At 42.6% G+C, this 22,789-nt stretch overlaps 1 protein-coding gene across 1 annotated transcript in view; it reads left to right on the top strand.

Annotated features, from left to right (window-relative positions):
- RNF11 (ring finger protein 11) overlaps positions 1–22,789 on the top strand; it is a 30,464-nt gene that overhangs the window by 597 nt on the left and 7,078 nt on the right. The window lies entirely within an intron of this gene.

Below are 22,789 nucleotides of genomic sequence, written 5' to 3'. Positions count from 1 at the left end.
CAGCGGGGCCGTCGTCTCCCCGCCGCCTCCCCTCCAGCGCTGGGCGGCCCGAACCTCTCCCTTTCCGCCCGCACGTAGCGCGGGGGAAGGCGCTTTGTCTCGGCCGCTCCGGCCGCTCCGGGCGGGCGGGAGGCGCAGGGCAGGGGCCGCCCGGCCGGGGCCGCGTCCTTTGTTGCCGCCGGCGGTGACATCACCGTCTGGCGCGGGGGACGCCCCGGGACGGGACCGCGGGCCCTGCCCGGGCTTTGTCCGGGCCCGCTCGCTCCGCTCCCGTATTTTTAGCTGCATCTGATCCCCAGCAACTCACTCCCCCAGCGCCGGGGATCTTGTTTTCCTCTGTCCTGTGGAGCACGGGAGGGGAAGTGTTTCCTATTGTTCGGGTTTTTTTTTTTTGTCTCAGAGAGAATCTGTTAATTTACATCTTAGTGACGAATCAGGGAGAAAGAAGAGAAAGGCCGGGTATTTGCTTTGATGGCTTTGCTGACAGCGGAGGGTAACGCTGATGTGGAGGGGGGATGGCGTTGGTGTGAAAGCGCCTGGAAGAGATGGACACGGAGAGGGAACCTGAACTTGGAATTGCACTTGTCTGCTCCCTTTGATCTCCACCTACAGAAATGTGTATTGGCCTGGACAAGCCGTCTACAGACAGCACTGTAAAAATGAAAACCATCCCGTGATATAACTGCACATTCAGTTCGAGTTTTGAAAAGTATTTTCCTGTGTGGGATAATAGCACACATTCCAGAGAAATCCATAGAAACGACAGTCTAGACACAAATTCTGGGAGGATGACTTGGGAGCTCTACGTTTTCTAGGATGGGAGTCACTCCGTAGTTGCAGACCCTGATGTATAATTAACAAAATTGCAGGAAGTATTTAGCCGGACAGACGTGATACTTCAGCAAGTTCAAGAATTACACCCTGATAGGAGCCCCGTAAGTGTTGAAGAGAAGCCCGACATGTAGCAGCCCTTGCCGGTGCCCTGAAGCTGCACTGGTGTGTCTTGGCAGTGTGTCCCTGTTTGTTTTGTGCTGAATATTAGAATAAATTCTGTGATGTGAGGAATTTTTTTTCTCTCTTCTGAACTGCTTCTGCTGAAGTCCAGTGAATAAAAAGTGCTTGCTGGCAGATATAAGTTTTTTTTAAAGCTGATGTGGTTCTAAATTACGCCTGAATTGTCCATGAGGTTTAGGAATGCATTGAGTTTTTGTCAATTCAGCATAAAAGTTTGCGCAATTTATTGCATTTATATCTGTGATTCCAAGAAGACTTATGGAGTTTTTTGGGTTTTTTCTCCCTTTGAAAACAATTTGTTAGCTCTTGTAAAAGGCACAAGTCAAGTATATGTCTTATGCAGGCCTTCTTGTGTGGATGTCAGTGTAGGCAACGAATCTTCCTCTGTTGTCAGAGGTTTTTAAAGGTTTTTTTTGACGAAGAACTTGTTCATAAGTGTGGATGGTTGACTGAGAACGCGATAAAGAGTAAAATAAATGAACCTACAGGTGTCTACTCTCGAGTAAGTGTATTCATAGCAAAACTTCCCTCACTTGAATAGAGCTGTGTAGCATCAGGTGATGTGCCCACAGGCGCTTGGCTGTCTCAGACATTGCTGGCTGTCCTGAAAGCTCCTCCACTGATCCTAGCAGTTCCTAAGGCTTTACCTTAAAGGTAGCATTTCGTGTCTCACAGTCAAAGCTGAAGGTACCCTTTCCACAGATTTTGAACCACCATGGTTAGTGATTTTTAAAAAAAGAAGAAAAAAATAAAGGCCATACCTACAATATTATGCAGTGTTTAATGGACTTCGAGTTTGAGGTGATTTATGATTTTAAATTGTTTCCTGTTTACAAGATGTGCAAAAACTCCAAATATGAAAAATTCCTGATGCTCCATCATTGCTGTGGTGCTAGCCATAGGTCACTCATTTTTACTTTCAAGTGGCAGCTTAGATTTAGTATTAGAAATGGGAATTTAGGAGTTTTGTCCTTGTTTTGGATAATTGGTTCTTTTACAGTGTCTTATCCAGAATTAGTGTATAATATACAGACATTAGGAATGAAAGGAAGGAAGAGTATAAAACAAATTTAAAAACTTGCTTGTGGCAACTAGCCTCAAGAAACTGGAAGGTGAACAGTTTTAAAGCTAGCTGCTGAAAAGTCAGCTGTAAAATGGACATCATTCAGAAGGGACTAAAAACTGGTATGTTTGCTTCTCTTAGGTTTGCAGCAAGGATGTGTCAACTTCCTGAATAGCTCTTGGAGGGTTTGCAAACTAAAGGAGGCTTGTTGGGTGAAGAAACACAGTTGTAGAAGATGGCTTCTGTGTCTCTTGTAACTAACTTCTGTATTATTTTGAGATTTAAAATACTTTTTCATGTCCTGCTGTGATTTTTATTTAGGTGCTGTTTTCCAGCTGCAAAATGCACCCCCAATAATAATTTCAGTACTGCATGTCAAATTTCTTTAATCAGTGAGTGCTGTTGAACTGGCTGTGTAAAATTCCTGCTTCCAAAAGTGAGATAGAAGATTGGATTGCCAGTATGGACACATGGAATAACGGGGAATAACTTCTATTCAGAGGCTCTGCAAATACCTGTCTCTTGGTTTCTGTGGCAGTACGTGTTATAAGCTACAGCAGAAATGCCTCAGAGAGGAAGCATCTTTTTAAACAGGTGTCTGAGTTAATGAGAAAGTGGCCCATTAAAGCATCAGATATTTTCCAGTGCATTGAGCTTAACAGCTAACATGGGAAATAATTAAAACACACCAAAAAAAGAGTGTGTTTTTATGGTGGGGGGGAAAGGAAGTGATTTCAAGAGTGGACCAACATTTTCGTAGACGGTTGCTAATTTTGAATGCCTCCATTTTAGAACCCAGAAATTACAACTGTTTTTCTAAGCGCTAAGAACATGCAGCTCCATTTTTAACCAGTGAATCTGTGATTAGGAAAGAGTTAGCTTTGGTTTTATTTTTTCTCAGGTCGTCAAAATTGAGTATGCTTTCAAGTTTGTTTTCCTTTTTAGTGTATGAGTTCTTCACCATCTGTTGGCAATATGCCTTCTGCTGTTTTTCCATACAAGTTTACTGTTTTTTCCCAGTTTCTCTTACTTTTAGTAGTTCTTCTCAAAGGCTTTATTTTGCAGAACAGATGTGTCCCTTTTCTTAATCCTTGTCTCCGGTTTCTGTTCTTAAATAGTTCCCTAATAGCTGCAGGAAATAATTTGCCAGTTTATTACATTTTGGAATTTTTACACAGTGAAGTAGATGCTTTACATCTTTTCTCCCGAAGTTTCTAAAACTGTGGACAAAATACACCACAGTCTTCTAAAAAAAATGTTTAGCACTTGCTAAATTAATAAGTTGACAGCATGAGAGATAAGCACAAGTTCTTGGTGTTGATACTAAACTCATAAAAGCACATTTGATATGTTGATGTGGCAGATAGATTCAAAATATATTTTTTACCCCTTTACCTGAAGAGATAGAGAGCACCCCCCTTTCTTGGTACTTCCCTGTGTTTTACAGGCCCAGATAAAATGTTTCAGTGGATCTAGTGGATTTTTTTTTTTTATTTGGAGGGATTAATTTAAAACCTTTTGGCCTGGATACTCATTTGATTAGGCTGTAGGCACAAAATGAGACGAGAGATCACAAACATGAGCTTAACCCAGTGCTGTGCTCCCATAATCTTCCAAAAGCTGTTGGGGACAGCAGGTTTTGAAAGCGCAATTTAGGGACGTCTCATGGCTTCTCTGCAACTGGGGTTGCTGCAATAGCCTCCCTGTGCCTCCTTTGTTAACTGAGTGTCACCTGAACATGTGTCCCCATCCACCTGTCTTGTTGTGCTTCATTCCAGCTGTCCCCCATTGGGGAGGTGGCACATCAGCCTGTCGTGACAGTTCCCTGGAGATGCTGAAGAAGTTCTCAGTTTGAATAGTCAGAGAATTTCCTTGAAATAGTCCACTGCACTTCTGTGTGAAACTCGCCCCATGGATGGATGTATTGGTTGTCTTTTGCTCAACAGAGAAGCTTTTGTTATGCTCTCATCGCGACTTAAGTAATATGTTACATCGGTGTTCTGATGCTGTCTTTTCAAAGGCATGGTAATTAATATAATTAAAAGTTGCAAACCAGATTAATTCTGATCTAGGATTTGCACCCATTTATTGAAACATCTGTACAAAAATTCTCTTGGGCCCCAGCTGAGATGATTTATGGTCTGTGATTGTGTGTATTGTATAAGAAACAAGACTATGGTAGTGTAAAATTACAGTCTTGACATGGAGTGGTTGTGTGAAGCTGGAACTGTTAGTGTATGTTGGAACAGCATAAAAGGGGGAAAGATGCAATGGGAAAACATTACATACAGAAAGATATCCATGAAAAAAAGCAAACCTACTTGTAAGTTTACGTTCATTGAAGTGAAAGGAGTGTATTTTAAAATTGTCTGTGCAGGTCTTGCCTTTTTTTCTGCTTATCCTCCACATCTTGCTGATGACGTGTATGAATTACAGTTGCATTTGTGGATGTGAACTGAAATACCACTCCAGTCCACAATTCCTTAGTCTGGTGGAAACTTCAAAGGGCTTCAAAGGAGAGTGTGTCTTTGTTGGTGTGTTGCTGGCTGGTGCCTTCTGGCAGTAGTCCCTGGTGGAGATCAGCTTCAGTGAGGAGAGAAAGTGATGGAGGAGCTGAAGTTGAGAGTTTGCTGCATGGATAAGAAATGGTAGAGTAGGCTGGGGATGTTTTGTGCTTCTCGTCAAGGATATGATTGCTTAAGCGACCTTATATAACTCATTCTCAAACATGAACAAGTGCTACAGTAGTATTCTCGAATAATATTTCTACCTGTGGAAGACCAAGCACTAAGGGATAAAGTCACTCCTGATAAATAGTTAGGATACAATTTGCACACCTGCATTCAGAAAATACGTTAACGCTCCATGTCTTGTGCTGTAGATCTGCTAAATTATTTATATATGCAAAGCAATAATAATCTTTTTTTTTAATATCAGTGTAGGGATATATAGTTCATTTTCCATACAGTAATGAAATATATGTATTATGAAAGTCATTGTAATTACACTCAGGATTATTTGGTAAATGTGCAATATGCCATGACACTTCCTACTCCTTCAAGGGCTCAGCAAGAACTTAGCAAGCTGCCTAGAGAATTGTATTGCTGGTCATCAGTCCTAGGTGGAAAGTTTCTTGAGGGTGCTAAGTCTAAACTTCCTTTCTAGACAACAGGAAACCCCCAAAACTGTTCACCTGTGTTTCCTGTCTCAGTGCATACTGGTTTCAGTGTAGCCTGCCAGGCTGGTTGGTTGATGCTGTCTTGCATTTTGCTGGTGTAAAAAGCTGATGGGGCAGAGAGAGAAGAGAGGAAGGAAGACAAAACTGAAAATGAAGGATACCAGATGGTATTACAGAGTTAGATAACTTTAATCTTGAAAATACCCATTCACAGACTGTTTTAATGAATATTTGTTGAATATTGTACTTTTTTACTTGCTTAAAATAGATTTTAAATTACATTTGGTTAAAAATATGTGTTAGACATGGCTAGAGGAAGTGGGAAGAGTATGCTGAAGTTTGAGTTCTCTGTGTTACCATCTCCTTTATAAAATTAGAGCCAGATTCTAGACTCACTGTTGTTGAGTTGGCAGTAGGTAAAGATCTGTTCCTAACCGTTCTGGCCAGAAGATTTTCCAAGAGGGATTTTGAAAAGGAGAGGATATAATCACATTTGACAGAGTACTGCTTTCTGCTTTACGTGGATTTCTGCAAGAAGTGTCTTAAGTTGGATCAAGATGCTGTACAGTTCTGTCCCTGTCTTCCTGTATCCCTGATCATCACTTCAACAAAGGAAGAAAGCTTGGCTTAATGAGCACTTCTGCAGACCCTGGTAATGTTTGTAGTCAAATTGGTTGTGGTCAAGAAACAAAAAATAACACCACTTGCTTATGACAGACTTGTGTTTTCCAGTCTTTGTGTTCATCCTTGTTTTTGCCTCACCATATACACAAGAAGAGAAACGTATTTGTATTTTGAAGAAGTAACGGTCTGTGGAATAGACTAAAGCAAATCAGCCATGACTTTTCTGTGAGCTAATGAAACAGTTTCTAAGAGACCAAAGAATTACAAAATGAGCAGGTTTTTAGGGTTGTCATGGCTGAGTTAGAATAGAACCTTTTCAGGGGAAAAAGCTGAAGAGTCACCGTGCTCTGACTCTAAAAGGCAAAGCAAGCTTCGATCTCAATTTAGACCACAAGAAAAATTTACCCTGATGTTGTGAAGGTCTCAGAAGCAAAGATGTGCCTTGTTTCTGAAGGTAGGATGTGTATTTGTAGAAGATACTGTCTTGTTCTGCCAGCCTCTTGGGGGGTAGCCATACCAGTGACCTGTCTCAGCAGAGTTAGAGTTGTGTAACTTCTTGCTGGACAAAACTGCACTGCAACCAAAAACAACCCCAGCCCCAAAACTAAACAAAACAAAATCCATCAAAAAACCCCACTCTAGCCCTAGCATAAGCCATCATCATCCTTGCTTAATGTCTTCTGTTTGTAACCTTAGCAGATCACTTTAGTTTCTTCACTGTAAAATGAGGAGTAAAGGAGTAATGAAGTTTAGTGCAGGCATGCTTTGTAATTTAATTCATGTTTGTAAAGTGTTCCATGGTAATTTGATTTTAATAAAATAATATTCCTCCATTATAGAATGAACCTCTGCAGAAATTTATGACAAACCTGCTGCTGTAGAGAGGGAGTTTCATCAGAAGATCTGTTTAAGGCAGTAGATAAGTCTCCTAAAATCTGTTTTGGAATCTGATAGTTCAGCGTTTATTTGGCAGCCTGTGTTCCAGATGCTCGATTACTAGGAATGAAGGGGCTGTGGAGATGGTAATAAGAAATCTTGCCTAATCAGGATGATGAATCTTTGCTATGCTGGGAGATTGTGCATTCTTTTGGGCAAGCCAACCCAAACATGCAATACCGCCCTCCCCAAAATCTAGGACCACCATGCATTTAGGAAGCTCTTCTGCTTCCCTTATGTACCGCTGGTTCATTTCTGGGATCAGCTGTTGCTGTACATCTGGAGTCAGTTTCTGAACCACGGAAAACAAACTAGTTTTATGTTTTGAAGAGATAAGGATCTGTGGAATGGACTAAAGCAAATCAACCGTGACTTTCCTATGAACTAATGAAACAATTTCCAAGAGACCAAACAGTTACAGAGTTGATTATTTTATTTACCAGCCCCTCCATAGAAATCTGCCAACCGCTCTGTTTCTCATCAGCGAAGAAGAAAGTCAGAATGCCGGTGGCATAAAAGCTGCTGGGCCACGATGCACACACGGTGACACGGACAAACAGCAGATGCGTGCGGCAACTGGAGGAGGAGATAAAAGGACCGTCCTTCCAACCGCAGTTGCGTCAGCCAAATCACAACCAGCTGGTTTATTGCACTGGGCATTTCTGCTGACCCGCCACAATGCTCACGCGTGCGCTCTGCTTCGGACGGGAGCACGCACACGTACCCTCTGTCAAAGGCCGGGCTCGTTTTTGAGCCTTCTCATCCTGCCTCTGTTTTTAGCCACTGGTTTAGTTGAGGGATGATGTAGACCTGAGGTGCCTGGGGGAGGACTGAAACTGTTGGAAGAATGAGAGAAACTGTGACTCAGGAAATTCAGTTCCTCCCTTAGCCCCAGCATGCAGTGATGAACGTGCAGACTATTATCCTTGCGATAATGAAGCCTGTTTCCCTCAATTGTATTTTTTGGACAGTGGAGTGCCCTCTGTGTACTCCAGTCTACTTGTTGCTCAAATGGAGTAATTCGTATTTCTAGAGGCAGTGGTATTTCTAGGTTCAAGAGAAGTCCTTATACTCCAAGGCCAAATGACCCATGAAGGGGTCCTCATCCTCAGTCAAAGACAAGTCTCAGCTGGCTGACAATGCTGAGTTTTCCAGAGCTTGGGATTGTAGTTAGCCCATATGCCAGTAGAGTTTGGACTGCTAAGAGAGATCCTAGAAGCATCAAGGAAACGCCTGGTTTATGACTAATAAAACTCCGTGAAGCTGCGTGACTATCCAGTTGTAAGCAAAAAATCAGTCAGTCAGTGCTGGTTTGGACAAAAGCAAGGAATTGGCTATCCTGCAGCCATGATCAAAACTATTACATTTACCAGATGCTGCCAGTTTCTAATCTTTGTCATGGACAAACGGCTTTAGGAAAAAGAAAAAGTCTGACTAGATTATACCCCAGAGATATATCTATAACGTAACTACTGTCCAAGTATATATAGCTCTGTAGAGACTGTAAAGTTTCCCTGTAGTCCTCACCACTATCACTCTGTGTGGCTCTCCTGATGATTTGTATACAAGCTCTAGCCAGAAGGAAATGGAGCAATATTTATCTCTATTTACTGCCATGAGATGCATCTTGGTAGTGGGGATACAAATCTTTTATGACTCAGTGTGCGAACATTGCAGAATTGGATGAGGTTGGGTGCTCTTGCCCTTTCTGTTTCAGAGCTGTGGGAGGCTTATCTAAGAGATCAAAGTGCATCAGACTCCATTATTTCAGTATCTATGGGACAGTATAATGCATGAATACTCTGGGACGATGCCCGTGTCTGACTTTTATTCATTACTGTAATTAAAGCCAGATACAGAGCTTGTTCTGTGCACTGAACATTAATCACAGTGTTTTATTAACATGGTTGTTGAAATCTTTAATTCAGACGTAGTATAATTTTGCAGCATAGATTAAGACCAGTATTTATTTTGCCTGAATACATAAATTTTATTTAAAGTTCAAAAAGAGAAGTGATTGCTCTCAGGTTTTGAACAAATGAGTGCAAGCATTGCTTGATTACAGATGTACCAAACTGCCAAACTGGTTTGGTCTGTACTGTTGCTTAACAGAAAGCAGTGAACTGCTGCATTCAGTGGAAAATACATAAAAGGCTCAGCAAACCAATGCTCTAAATTCAGATTTAGTTAAGATGCTGAAATTAATATTTTAACAGTTGTAGACTTTACTTTATGCTCTATAATAGTACTTGCTTAACTGCCATTGCCATTCTGATGTTTTGGGATTTCCCTTGGTTGTTTAAATATTATGATTTTTGTTGCAGTTGCATCCATTTATCTTCAGTTTAGCTTATGAAATATAACTAAGTAATTGCTTTAGTGTTTGCTTCACAGAGTTCTGTAATGGTATATCTATATATTTGGAGACCTTGAGGCAGTTGTGGGTTGTCCCATGGAGAATGGCGTCCTTGAAAGTATATTACTCTTCTTGGAAAGGAATAGTATCACTTAAAGCAAAAATACTCACTTTAAATTAACTGTTAATTCTTTTCTAGGTTAGTGCTTTTTCACCTCATAGTTCCTGGCTCTCTGAGGCTCTGTGGGGTGTTTTGACTGTGCTCACAAAAGCTAATGAAATCCCATCTGTAGTCATTAAACTGAAATACAGGTCCACAGCTCTACTTGACAATTTTTAGGGGTCTGCTGATCAGAAACTGGTAAGGAGCACTGCATGAATAGTGTCGCTCTAAGGTCTGTCCTGAGCTGAGAAAACTCTTCCTGCCCTGCTCTCCAAGGCACATCTCTTCAGCTAATGGCATTTGTGATGCTGCAGTGGCTGAGCTGAGGTAGATGATGGCCTTTGGCCCAAGCATGAGTGAGATGCTCGGCTGCTCTCCCACTCTGTCCTTGATTGGAAGTGGCAATGTGGTACTTAATCCATCAGAGTGGATTCATACGATAACTCGCCTGGAGCTGTACTGGGTTGTTTATAATCCTTCCAGTCAGTCATCTGTAAGAACCACAAATGAGATGCAAGAAGGGATTTTACATTATGTCTGAATTTAGACAAGCTCTCTGAAATTTCTAAGACCTGAAGTTGTATTTATTTTGCTGTGTGGCTAAGCTACTGAAAGTAAGCTTTCCAAAGAATGCCCATTCCTTCTGTAAATATAACAGGTTTCTCAGTTTACAGTAAATGGAGTCAGGGTTTGAGAGAGACAGTGCTTAATGACAAATTTTGTTTTTAAAAATCCTTTAGGAAAGAAAAAGTACTATCTACACAAAATTACATGCTCCAACTAATCTTTTTTTTCCTCTAGAAACTATGTTCTTGTTCAGTGAGTAACCTGTTTTTTCCTACCTCCCAGAAGAAGCAAGATGACCTAGATCTAGAGCTTTCTGGGAAAAAGTTCACTTCACCCTATATATAGCTTCTCCTGAACTGTCTTTATGTAGCTGTCACCTACTCTGAGCTGATGAACTGAAGAGAAAGGAGCTGTAGTTTTAGGCTGAGGTAGGAAAGGAGGGTGTTTTATCCTTCCTCTTTTTTGGGGGTCTGTTAAATAACATTGTATGCACATGCCACTGGCTGGATTCCAGCCTGGTGAAGGCTAGACTTCCCAACTGTAGCATACAGAACTTCGTGTCTCTGGGTCTCCTCAATGTGCTGCAGCTGAATAATAACCAGTTACCTCTGAGTTAACAAGTATATTGGATCCTGCCTTTGTGCCAGCAGCAGTTTCTGCAGAACGTGATATCCTGGGGTCACTGTGTTCTTTGCTCTGGTCAGATCCTGCAGATGGAGATACCTCCAAGCAGCACTGCTGGCACAGTGGTGTTTATTGAAAGCAAAAACTGGGAAAATAGTAGTAACAACTCCATAACAGATGCTACCAAACAGGGTGTTGATGTTGAGGGATCAGGCAAATGTTTCCACCTCGGGGTGATGAGTCAAACAGTGAGCTGTACTGTAGGCTGAGGGAAACGGGTCCATTGCTTTGTCAGTAAGGCATTTTTTTTTTAAGATACAGGAGAGTTTATCTGAGTGCATCAGCAACTTAAGCGTTTTGGGCTTCTGCAGCCTTTCTGAGGAGAGAAGGGTACTTTCCGAGTCCCTAAAGAAAGTGCCACTGCCTACCACCACCACCACTCCTCTCCTGGGGCCTTCACCACACCAGGGATGGTGACAGTGGAATCCGTTGGTGCTCCTGTGGTGGGCTGTGCACACCTTTGGTGCGTGGAGAAACCAGCATCTGCATTCACTTAAACTGATGGCAGGATCGTGCTCCAACACTTAAAGATAATTGCTTCAACAGGCCCTGCTCAGGAATGAAGGGAGCTGAGGCCAAAGGAGAGGCTCAGGGGCTATCTCTGTTCAGCAGACCAGTAGCTGAACCCAGGCAGAAATGTGGTGTGCCTCGTGATCAGCATTGTGTGTATCCGTGTTTCTGGGGCAAGGAGGTCTGATCTAACTATCCACTGCAGCCAGAAGGAATTGCTTTGGTTTTCCCTCCTGCTTTCCACTTGAAGCCATGTGCTCCCCAGTCACTTCATGGTGACTTTGGTGCTTATCTCATCCCTTGGTGAGTCATCTCGTGCCATTCAAGTGTCTGAAATGGGTTCTCTTACTATTTTTCCTCCTGTCAGCTTAGTGAACCGAACTGACTTTGTGGTGGAGATTATATTCGTCTGCACTTTTTGCTGTCTATAGATTGCATATTACTTAGTGACATCTGCAAGAAAGGTCTAGAGGTGTCAGGTATTAGATGTGTGCTATTGCCACCAATATTAGAGAAGGTTTGGCTTCCCCATGTTGAAATGAAGACTACTTAACTGCATATCAGAGCATGCACAGAATGAATATCTGATACTAGCTTCGGCAGTGAGTGCATTTAGGAACGGTCATATGCATGACATGCAGTCTAAAGGTGTCATTTCTAACCTCATTGGGGGTGGTGGGACGTTGCTGCTTCAGGACGAATCTCTGACATAGACAAAACCTTAATTCTTTATTTCTTAAATATGCTCCTTCTGGTTTTAAAAAAACAAAAAGGAAACAGAACAAAACATAATAAAACCAGCCTTAAAGAAAGATGCTCGCTATTTTCTTTTTTAGAGAAGCTTTATTAATGTTACCTAACAGTTCATGAGTAGACTTGGTACATGCAGGAATGGGTGAAGACTTTCACAGCCTGTTCATATTGCACAGCAGACTGTGATGTCCCTTGGGACACAACTGACCACAGTAACATTGATCTGCTTTGTGGGTGCTGCTCTGCCCCTGTCCTCACACAAACCTCCCAGTTATGACTCCATGGATGGTTTCCAAAGTCTGAACATAACTTGGCAAGCTTTGTCACTGCTGTTAGGAGTTTGATTACCTTTGTGCATATGTATGTGGGGACTGCCAGTGTCTGTGGCTTTTAATAAAACAACCTCTCTGTTGTCTGAAATATTCAGAATTAAGAAATCATATAAGTATGCAAGAGCAGGAGCTGAGCTGGCTGCCTCAATGTGACTGTTTCATGTGTTGTGACTCCTTAGGCCACTAGTTTCCTATTGAAGCCAGACTTACTCAAAGTAAATTCAGGGACAAAATCCTGTTTCAGGAAATAAATTTGAGAAGCAAATCTTGCTGCTCCTTCATACATCCACTTGTGCAGCACTCCCAACTCTTGTCCTTGCTGGGGTAGTGCCATGCTCTTACGTAGCTCAAACCCCCTTGCTCAGTACCTTTCTGTTCAGTTTTCTGAATTCAGAACCAGTAACGCTGAACTCGAGCAGTAAATACCATCTTTACAGCTTTTTTTGGGTCTTAGGAACTATATTCGGTCAGGCTTAATTTTTGTCTTGAAGATCTACCAAAAGAGCCTCAAAAGTGCAGGAGATGGGGCTGCTGGAACAGCAAGGGACACCCTTCCTTTTTTGTCATATTCCACATTTCCAGGGCTGTGGGGCACTGCAAAGTGTAGAAGTTGTGTTCTGAATGAGATCACTTGCTGCCACTAAGGTTTCCTTAGATTGTTTCACAAAATACACCGGCCCAGTTTCAGTTGGAATACAGTAAACATTTCAGCTGGACAGAATATAACTATTTAAATTAGACCAGTAGCTATTGCTCTTTCTCCTTTAAATAGACTTAGGTAACTGAGAAAACAGAAGTAACATAAATATGATTTTAAATCATAATTGCAGAATGATCACCGTGCTCCAGCAATAGTGCCTGTGCAATAATCCCATGTACACTTGATCACTGCTGACCTTACCTTTGCTTGCCATGGGCCAAATCCTCACCAGTGGGGCAGCTGCCTGGTGCTACTAAAGGAACACAAGTGGGTTTGTAAAGCTGGAGATTTCAGAATGTGCTAGAACCTCCAGGTAGCATCTTTATATAAAGGTCTTTTTTTCAGTCCTGCCTTCATTCCTGCTTCTGCCTGTAGATTGTGCTGCGGGAAACAAGGTTTGGCCAAGAACATTTGGTGCTTCCACCATAGAGTTTTCCACTAGTGGGCTATGAAAAACCCCATTGAGATCAAACCAGAATTGCTAATGGAAAATTATTTTATCCACAAATGTCTGACATTTAAGGCTTTTGTTTTGTTAGTGTCTCAAACTTCCAGGTGGACACACAGTGTTTGCAGATGTCTATAATAGCTTCAACAAAACAAGGCTCAGATTTAATGAGCATTGTCTTCCATATTTTATTTAAATTAGCTTTGAACTAAATATGACAAGCATTATTGCTAGTTGTTATACATATTAATTTGGATAACAACCCTGTTTGGTACAGTGTTGGAAATTGCATATTAACAAGTGTGTGAATTGGTCTGTTTTCTGATGTCTGGATGAGGGGATATATGGATAGTTCTGTATATACTTAGTGCAGTTATTTTCTGCAGATCATCCATGATTTTTGAAAGACACTGGTCAAGCTTTGCCCTGCTCCTCCTACAGGGAGCCTTTTTTTGATCAGCTGGGAACTAAGGCTCAAGAGCCTATCTCACAATTCTAGATTATTTATGGCAAACCTGCACCTGTTATTCTTGTACCAAACAGATCTTTAGTTGTTTCTCTGATGTTTACTCTCCTGATTTATTTAGGGATCCTATATCCCTTTCAGCCTTTGTTTTTCTGGGCTAATGCTTCTATTTTTATTGTGTTTATTAGTGGATATGATATTCAAGCAACTTGGTTTTCCTGAAATACAAAATCTACCTCAACCATAGCCAGTGAAACCAAATAAAAACAACAGCAACAGAAAGAAAATATTAAAATAGGGCATATTTTAAGTGATGGAGGGATCATTGACTGAACACTCAGTGTCTTGCAGTGAATTTTGTCATGTGGACTGATACTAGAAGTCGTAGGCAATATTTATTCTAAATCTGTAGAACATGTAGCTCCAAGGGGCAAGAACCTTTTCATGTGCATATCCTCTCTCATTGGGGTAAACCATTCCATGACATGTTGAAGATATCTCCAGGAATGCTATGTGGAATGATAGAAAAAAATTAGGAGCAGGCCTGTAAGTTATTTCAAGGCTGATTTCTGTACAAAGCTTCAGCAGAGCAAAGAAATTTTCTTTACCTGGTCTGCCAGTCTGAAATTGCACCATAGGGTACTTATGGCATTCAGCAGATTTCATTTGATGAACGTTGGACTCATTTTTGCCAAAGTTCATGGAGAAAGCCATGCTCAGTTCTTTTCTGCCCCCAAGGAAGCATCTAGAGCTGCCCATTTCCCAGAAGGATCAGTTTATTTCTGCTGCTACTGTGTGACTCAAAACAACAAGTGAAAGAACAAAAAATTCTTTACTGCAGTAATTTCTACTCGTGTCTTTACTGCACTGGAGAGTCATCCATAAGAAAGGAGGTATCCCAAATAAAGACAGGAATTCAGATTCACCTTGTTATCTTGCCTATTTGGTTCAGAGATTACTCAGCAAATCTTTTGGTGTCTCCAGGGAAGCACAGCCCTGCCTTCACTTAACTGCAGCCGTGTGTAAGGAGACAAAGTGAGTTTAGTCCTGTAGGTCCTCAGCCTTGGAGGAGCAGCACTAAGTGCTGTCTGCTTCCCAGATTACTCTTCTGCATCCACTGCCTCTCTGAGGGGTGTCCAGGACCTTATGATGAGTAGAAAAGTCTAGAAAGATAACTAAAATATTTCTGTAGTAATTGAGTGATGATATTTCGGCTTATGAAGTTACAATCTGAGCAAGGAGCTGCTTTTTCTCTCCTCTTGGAGCTCATCTAGCTGCAGTTACCTCTGTAGTTATACCCTTAGGACTCCCAAGGTAATAAGGTGCATTCTAGACTAAATGTCATAAATTAAATCTAAAGAACTCCCAGGTTTTCTTAATAGCTATTTCGCTGAGGCTGCGTGTATTTTTTTTACATGGTAAGATACTAAATACGTCCAGATTTACAGCCTCAAAGCACAGTGTTACTCCATTCTGCTGTTTTGTCGTGACTGTGTGTGTGTATAAACTGACAAAAGTTATTTTAGTGATCGTGTGGGTTGTGGCAGGACACGGTTATTCCACCCTAAACATTAATGCAGGAGAATACGGTAAGTACAAGTATTTCTTTATATCTTCACAAAGCTTGAGAGAGTGTTGGTAGCATAATGTTGATGACATTAGGCTTTCCTTTCTGACTCAGAGGGTCATTGAAAGTAGCATATACCTCACCTACAGAGGAGTTACGCTTCAGCACAGGACCTGAGCCCTGTCCTTTTACCTGGATGTAAATCGGAGTATTTGAAAGTCAGGGATGATGTTCTTGGGAAAGCGGTGTTTTTAAATTTGAACAGATAAACTTTGTGTGTGATTTTCTCAACTCCAGCTAAAACTGGATGCTAAAACTGCATCCTGTGTATCTCTGTGTTCAGTGTTCAGGGTTTCTGGTGTACCTCACACAACAAGAAAGATGCGTCGTTGCGTGTGGGTGAGCTGGGGCTGGAGATCTCCCGGCTGTGCAGCTGCTCTCATGCGGGTGTGTCAGGGTGAAATGAGGCTTTGTCTTCCAACCAGTCAGTCCATATTTAGAAAAATGACCTCTTTGTTTTCATGTCCCTCCTCTCAAGCAGTTTTCTGTTATTCTGAGATTTTGTGGCAGCCTGAGCGTTAATTCAGGCAAGTACTTAAGTAGGTGCTCAAGTGCCATGTTCCTGGTAGTGTTTGAAATCCTTACTAAGTGTGCTGCTGGGGTACGTTTGTAGATCTTACTGATCCATGCAGTCAGCAGGATGAATCCAGTGTCAAAATGTTCAAGTTTTGCTTCAGAAAGCCAGTTTCAATGTAAACAAAGCACTTGCCATCTCCCATGAGAGTGGGTGTAAGCAGGAGAATGGCCTGACAAGACAGACGTTTTTCTTCATCCCGTTGGGGTTGAAGAAGGTGAAATGGGAGCTGTGGTGGCTGCAGAGGCTGGGTGGGGCTCTGTGCTCCATCTCCCCCCTCACCCCTGCAGAGCCTTGGACCTGCTTCAGTTCCCCCTTCAAACCACCTACTCCAAAGGCACCTGTGCTGAAACACACACCAAAATACAAGTATTTTTGGTGTGAAACCAGCACAGGGAAGATCCAAAGATGAGTTTAAAAAAACCCCACCACACCACAGATTGAAGAGGCTGATTAGCCGGGTGGTTGCATGTACACTTAATGGTGGAAGTTGTACCTTATTCATCTGTGAAGCCAAATGTTTGTGACTTGTCCTGCTTGCACCAGCACTGGCTGCATGTTTCGTACATAGCAGTGAAATGAATGTGTGTTGTTTGGTGACACACTGAAGAGGTGACCAGATGGTCATTGAACTGTCTTTGAGCATTTAAAACTTTAAAATAGTAGGAAAAACGTGTTCTGGAAATATTTCACTTGTATAACCAACTCCTGAGAGAGCTATTTATGATTCTTCTACCTGTTCTTGGCACAGGTTTTTTTTTCTGTTAGAAGAGGTTTGACAGTTGCATGAGATCACACTTGGATTTGTGCCCTTCAAGCTAAAAACGCAGAGTCACTGCTTGTGAGGACAAGACTTAACTGGAAAAAATAGAAACATTGCCCTTGTGTTCACTGCTAATACTGCGTCGAGAAGTGGAGCTCTGTCAAGCCTTAGTGTGCCTTAATATTCATGTAGTCATTCCTTTAATATTCATGCAGTCATTCCTTGCTTTTAGATAGAGAACTGCTTTAAAAAACCAACAGATTCAGAAATAATGGTTTAATGTCTGAGGCATTCCTTTAAGATTAATAAATGACTGGCTGAGATGAGCCGATAGCCTGAATCAGGGCCTCTGGCTATTTAAGCTGCTGCTTATTGACTCAGAGTTGAAATAATTGATGTTATCAAATGATGATAAACAAATAGTCAAATTGCATTTGTTGTGTGTGTTCATTCTTCCTGAAGTGGGAGATGGCAGACAGTGTGTGCCTGGGAGAGGTGACAGTGTCCACACAATTCAGTGCCCTTGGGCTGGGCCAAAATCTCTTGCACAGCCCAGCAGTTCAAGGTGCTGCTGGTACCCTTAATTCAAACCTCAATTCAGCTTCACAATGTGGAAGAAATCCCAGAAATTCCAGTTGGTTTCCCAGTAGCTTGTGGAAGGGGGGAAGAGCTGTTGGCTGGTAGGGACATCCTCACCAAGCTGGCACAGACAGTGGCACGCAGAGACTCAGACTGTGTTTGAGGTGCCCCAGTGTATAGCAGGTGTATGTGAGGCTTCATCTCTCTGTTGCTTTCTAGCAGCCTAACACAGAAACATGCTTAAAAACGGCTGTGGTTAAGCTGTTGCAAAAGGCAGCATTGACATATCCTTTAACTGGCCTCAGGAAGTCTCCTGGCTGCCTCTGCACAGCCCCCCGCTGCACTGCCTGGGCTGAGGCTCCGTCACACACCTGGATCTCAGGGTTATCTACTCAGTTTTAGAAATTCAGATGCCATTAAGAAAATAAAAAGGCTGAGTGTACCATCAAACTGCCAAGGTGTGGCACCTTTCTGCTTGAGCAAGCATTTGTAATTGAGGATGGCTTTGTTAAAAAGGCAATTAAAATATTTCAAATTGAGTACAAAGTTATGATCCAGTGAAGTATAGCACAGATTCCTGAGTTTTGGAACAAACCCTGCTGTCATGGGCTGCTTCACTGACAGTCTCAGAGCAGTCAGTGAAGTCTCACACCAGCAGTCTCTGCTGCAGGTTTTCCTGCTCTGTGGTTACACAGACCCAGCTCATGACCAGCCCTATCTACTTTTTGAAGCTCTTCTGCAATAGCACCTGGACTGTTACCACTTTTTTCCTCCAAGTCATTTATCCTTAGCAGAGCAATTGTTTTCTCTCCGTATGCCATGGCAGAGGTTTGCACTGTATGAGAGTCCTGCTCTTCTGAGTCCCTGTTTGCTGTGAGTCCTGATGGAAAATTCTTCATCAGGTTTTTGCTTGGCTTCCTTGCTGGCCCACCTTCCTAGGCTGGCTCTGCCTCATCAGCTGGTCCCTGGTAAGGGGAAGGTCCCTGTCAAGGTTTGCAGAAGCCTGCTCTTGTGTTGCCTCTTCTGTGTATTTTGGTTGGGTAACAGACTCTATCTCTATAAAAAGAACTTCTGTGTCCTCTTTCAAACCTCTTTTTTGGTGCTTGCTTACAACTGAGTGGCTACAGAGAAGTATTTTTTGTCATCTGGTGGGATAGTGTGTGAGGGGTAGATGATTTGAGGTGGCTGCTGTTGATGTGCCTGTTTGTTTTCGTTACCTGTGTTACCTCTTATCTGAAGCTGAGTTGACACCTCTCAGAGGACCTGACACATAGGGGTGATGTTCTCAGTCTAGCTGGGACTGTTGTGTCTATTTAACTCCTGTTTTAGAAACTTGGTGTAGGAGGACCTGCACTCCTCAATAGGATGCTTTTGGATGTGTGTGGAAACTAGCTTTGGGCAAGGCTGTTAAACTGTGCTCTGCAGAGCCCTCTTTGCCCAAGGAGGGTGTTTGGCATATGTTGAACAGTAACGCTCAGCCTAGAGATGAGATCATTCATCACTTGATTTCACTGATCCCTTGATATCCTACTCACTCTTTTTCTAAAATACAGTCCTAGTTCTGCATAATATTTTTCTGCTATATATTATTATGTTCTTATTAACTAACACATTTAATTATGCATATACATGTCTATTTACACAGTGAAGTAGAACTCGTATTTATACCTCAGCAGTCCTCCCCTGATGGATTGATTGCTTGTGCCTTAAGCTTATGTGCATTTTCATGTTTGCTCCCTGGCTTGGCCGTTGTCCCCAGCCTGTCCTTTTGGCTAATTAGGGCTGATTTCTGTAATTTTCCTACCTTGTTCCTGAAGTACTGAGAAGAGTTGACTTGTTCTTAGAATTGCCATCAAGCTGACCTAATTCTTGCCAAAAGATACATTTTAGCACTCTTGCTATTTTTTAAGTGTTTGGAGTCAGGTTTTCACAATTGGCTTGAGTCCCAACAGGGGCACTCCTCCCTTTTTCCTCTTGGCTGCCTGCTCCCAACCTTTTCAGCAGCTGTAGCATTCGCACAGTCAATGGCAGTGGCTTGTTTGCTTTTCGTGGAGAGGCGGTGGGAGCAGTGTCCTTGGAGACAGTGCAAGGGAAGTGGCAGGACCCATAGTCCAGATGCAGTGCTGTTTTAGAGCAGCTGGAGTCAGCTGTGCCCTAATCCCCTGATTCCCTGAAATGGCACCAAAAGCAGGAGCTGGGTGTGCTTACTCGGGTACGCTGAGTGTGCAGGCTCAGCAGCAGCTCAGGGCATAGCGTGCGCTGTTACACTGCCCACCTGAGGTCACCTGTGTCCCTGTGCTCTGCGTCGGGTGATGCCTGTGCAGTGATCCGCACCAAGCCCTTCATGTAGAGGACTTGCACGCACTTGTCTGAATGATGCAATGCTGTGGGAGTTTTGGGATGGTAGATTTGGGCCAAGCTCATGTCTCGTGAGGCAGAAACACGTGTGAGCTTAAGCCTTTTTTGTGTGCTGTATCCAGAGGTGAGTCAAAGCCTCGGAGTGGTTTGGGGGGGTGTGCACAGGGCATCATATCGAGGACAAACCACATGTGTCGGACATGAGGGAGCAAGGCAGGTTTGCTGCTGCAGACAGGGCCTGGCATAGCAAGAGTCATGGCTGCCTGCAGATTTTGTGTACCCCAGGATGGTCAATACTACCATTTTTTAGCTGTTATCCCTTTGATTTATGCTATAAACAAGTTGCACTGACTGATAGTTACCCTTTCCAGAAAGTAAACCTGTGTCTGAAGGAAATGTGAATGATTCCTGTGTTTCTGTGTGGACTGTTAGTGTTCTGTCACCTTTTCCATTGTAGCTTCCCCTGTCTCTTGTGCTTGAATTCAGCCTCCAAAAAACACACTAACTCCATTTTTTTTTTCTTGGGGGGTGTTCTTTTTTATTTTTGCTTCCTGCTACCCAGCAGTTCCACAGCAGTAAGTGAATGGGACACAGTAGGTTCACTCTGTACCTTTCAGCAGAGGAGTCAGTCTGAGAGACTTTTTTTCAGCCTTTTCCGCCTCAGGACCCTCTTTTCCCCAAAATGTCAGGCTTTTATTTGTTGTTAAATCTACTTCTCAGTTTCCCAGCAGCCATCTCGCTTGAACTCTAAGTGCTGTGTTTAACATAGTCATAGCACTGTAATAACTGTCTGAGCTTGCCAGGCCTAAGAAGGGGTTTCTGCAAAGAACCACTTGGCGTAAGTGGGAGAGAACATATACCAATAACACAGATGTTGTGGTTGCTTATGGGGTAGGATGATCCACATACACAGCTGTTCTTCTACCACCAGCTGCAGAACTGACTGCTGGCCCCTTCTGCTAGATTTTCTCCCTACCCAGCTGCTTTGCTTTGTAGTCCTCAGGGAGTACAAGTCTCAGGAGGCTGCATTTTGTGCCTGAGTGTCCTTAATTTAATGTTTAGGTGCAACTGTCCTTTCCTGGCTTTGCTCACTGCAGTAGCTTGACAGAAAAGCATGAATTTTTATAAATTGTTTATGAATCTTTTCCTTCCCAGTATAAAAAAAGCCTATTAAAATAAACATGCTAGGAGCTGTAATAAGAGGGTTTTGTTATCTCTCAGAAGTTGTGGCCTGATGCTGTAAGTTGAGCTGTCAGTGAGGCTGTCTGGAGGGCTGGAGTCAGTTCTCTGGTGAGCAATTTAGTGGTCTGGGATGTGTTAGTGTATAAGTTATCCACTTTCCTGAAGAAATTCACAGCCTGATGTTTGATGGGATCTCTGGAGAAAGGAACAAGGAGACCTAAAACTGACATAAAGCTGGTGAATGAGAAATCAGCCAGTGGAACCGTACCCAAGGTTGACGTCCTTGAGTCAGAGAAACCTGCTGTGCAGCCTGGAAATGTAAAAACTGTCTGGCTGTGTCAGGAGATTGTGCTTCCAGGGATTAATTACTGCTTTTTAATTACTGCTTTTCCCCTACAACTCTTTCTTGCTAATCTTTTGTATTTAGGTTTGCCCTAATGGTTAATCAAATTTCAGAGCAGGTGACTCTGCAGAGCTCCAGGTGATTTCCATCTGCCAGGTAAGGCTGGGTTTGCTGTGGCCAAGCTGCAAGGGCACTGCCAACTCTTTGTCTTGGCAGCAGGTAGCCTTTTTGGGTTTGTGTGACAGCACAGGGACAAAACTTGAAAACAAAGTCCATTTCTCTAACAGCCCTTGTCACTGTCTAGGAAAGCAGCAGGCAGGATGCATCTAGCTTGTACCTCTTCTCCCTCTGCCCCAGTCCTATTTTTGGTAGCAAAGCTGAGCTCAGGGGACAGGTGATATTTTAAGAGTTGTCAGCCAGGAGTCTCTTTCATGGTTGCTAATCTTTTCCAACTCTTCTTTCCTAGTAATTTCAATGAAATAATAATTATGAAAAATGCACAGGACAATTTTACAGTTTTCGTTATAGTTTAAATGAGGCTACACCACCACTGCAGAACAACTGTGGCTTTCTCCAAGAAAACACCTCCCTCTGAAGTGATCCATGACTCAAACCAGGTGTTGATTCTTAATTGGAGTCAGCAGCTGAAGAAATACTGTGCAGATTCTGCAAGTTCTTCTCCTCTGGTGAACACTGATTCCTTAGTCAGTTGTTATATTAATTACTGACCATATTTACAGTGCCAAATTCCTCCAATGCCAGAATTCTTATTAATTTTCCTTTAAGAACATCATGGTAGGAAGCGTGTGTGTGTGTGTGTGTGTGTGCATGTGTATCTGATCTGGCTGTCTGCCCCAGATGTCCCCTCCGATTGGGAGAGGAGGAGATTTTTCTTTCAGAAGAACTTTCTAGCATTAAGTGTTCAGCTGTCGCAGCTATTCATACAGAGTGGCTACCTGGAAGCAGCAATATAAAAAATTGGGTAACAATTTCATTACATGATGTTTTATAGCAACTGCTATTCACCTTTATAAATGAACTGTTCTCTCCTATATGGCAGAAAAAGGCTTTTACAGTTGGCAGGCTGCTCATAATATTCTAAGGATTATTAAAGTAAGCTCTAGCTGTCGTATAATGCACAATATAATGGCGCGTGGTTTTACATTAATGTGTCTTGGGGGAGGATATTATTTCAGAATGTGTGTTCACATATGGATGGAGTTTGAGTCTTTTCGCCCCAGTCAGAATGGCATTCACAGAAAAGGCCCCTGGACCATCATCCCAGCAAGTTCCTTATGAGTAATAAAGCAGTGAGAAGAGAAATTCCATCAGGTTCATCAAGGATTTTTCAAAAATACCCTAAAAGCACTTTTTTTTTTCTCGCCTCCTTAGACTTTACATCTACAAATTGAGGTTGTTCTTATTTAGGTAAGTTATTTAGGCTCCCTGCTAAGCACCTCAGCTGCTGGGCTGGAGAGGGGCCTGGCCATGTGTCAGGTTGGTGCTGGAGGGCTGGTGAGCAGCAAAGGCTGTGCAGCCCTGCTGCAGCTGTGTGTGAACCAGGGCAGC

This window comes from Neopelma chrysocephalum, unplaced genomic scaffold (genome assembly GCF_003984885.1).
Source record: "Neopelma chrysocephalum unplaced genomic scaffold, ASM398488v2 Primary Assembly neopelma1_64, whole genome shotgun sequence".
NCBI classification, from domain to species: domain Eukaryota; kingdom Metazoa; phylum Chordata; class Aves; order Passeriformes; family Pipridae; genus Neopelma; species Neopelma chrysocephalum.
The sequence above is the reverse complement of the archived record's forward strand: the minus strand, read 5'-3'. Positions and strand labels throughout refer to the sequence as shown.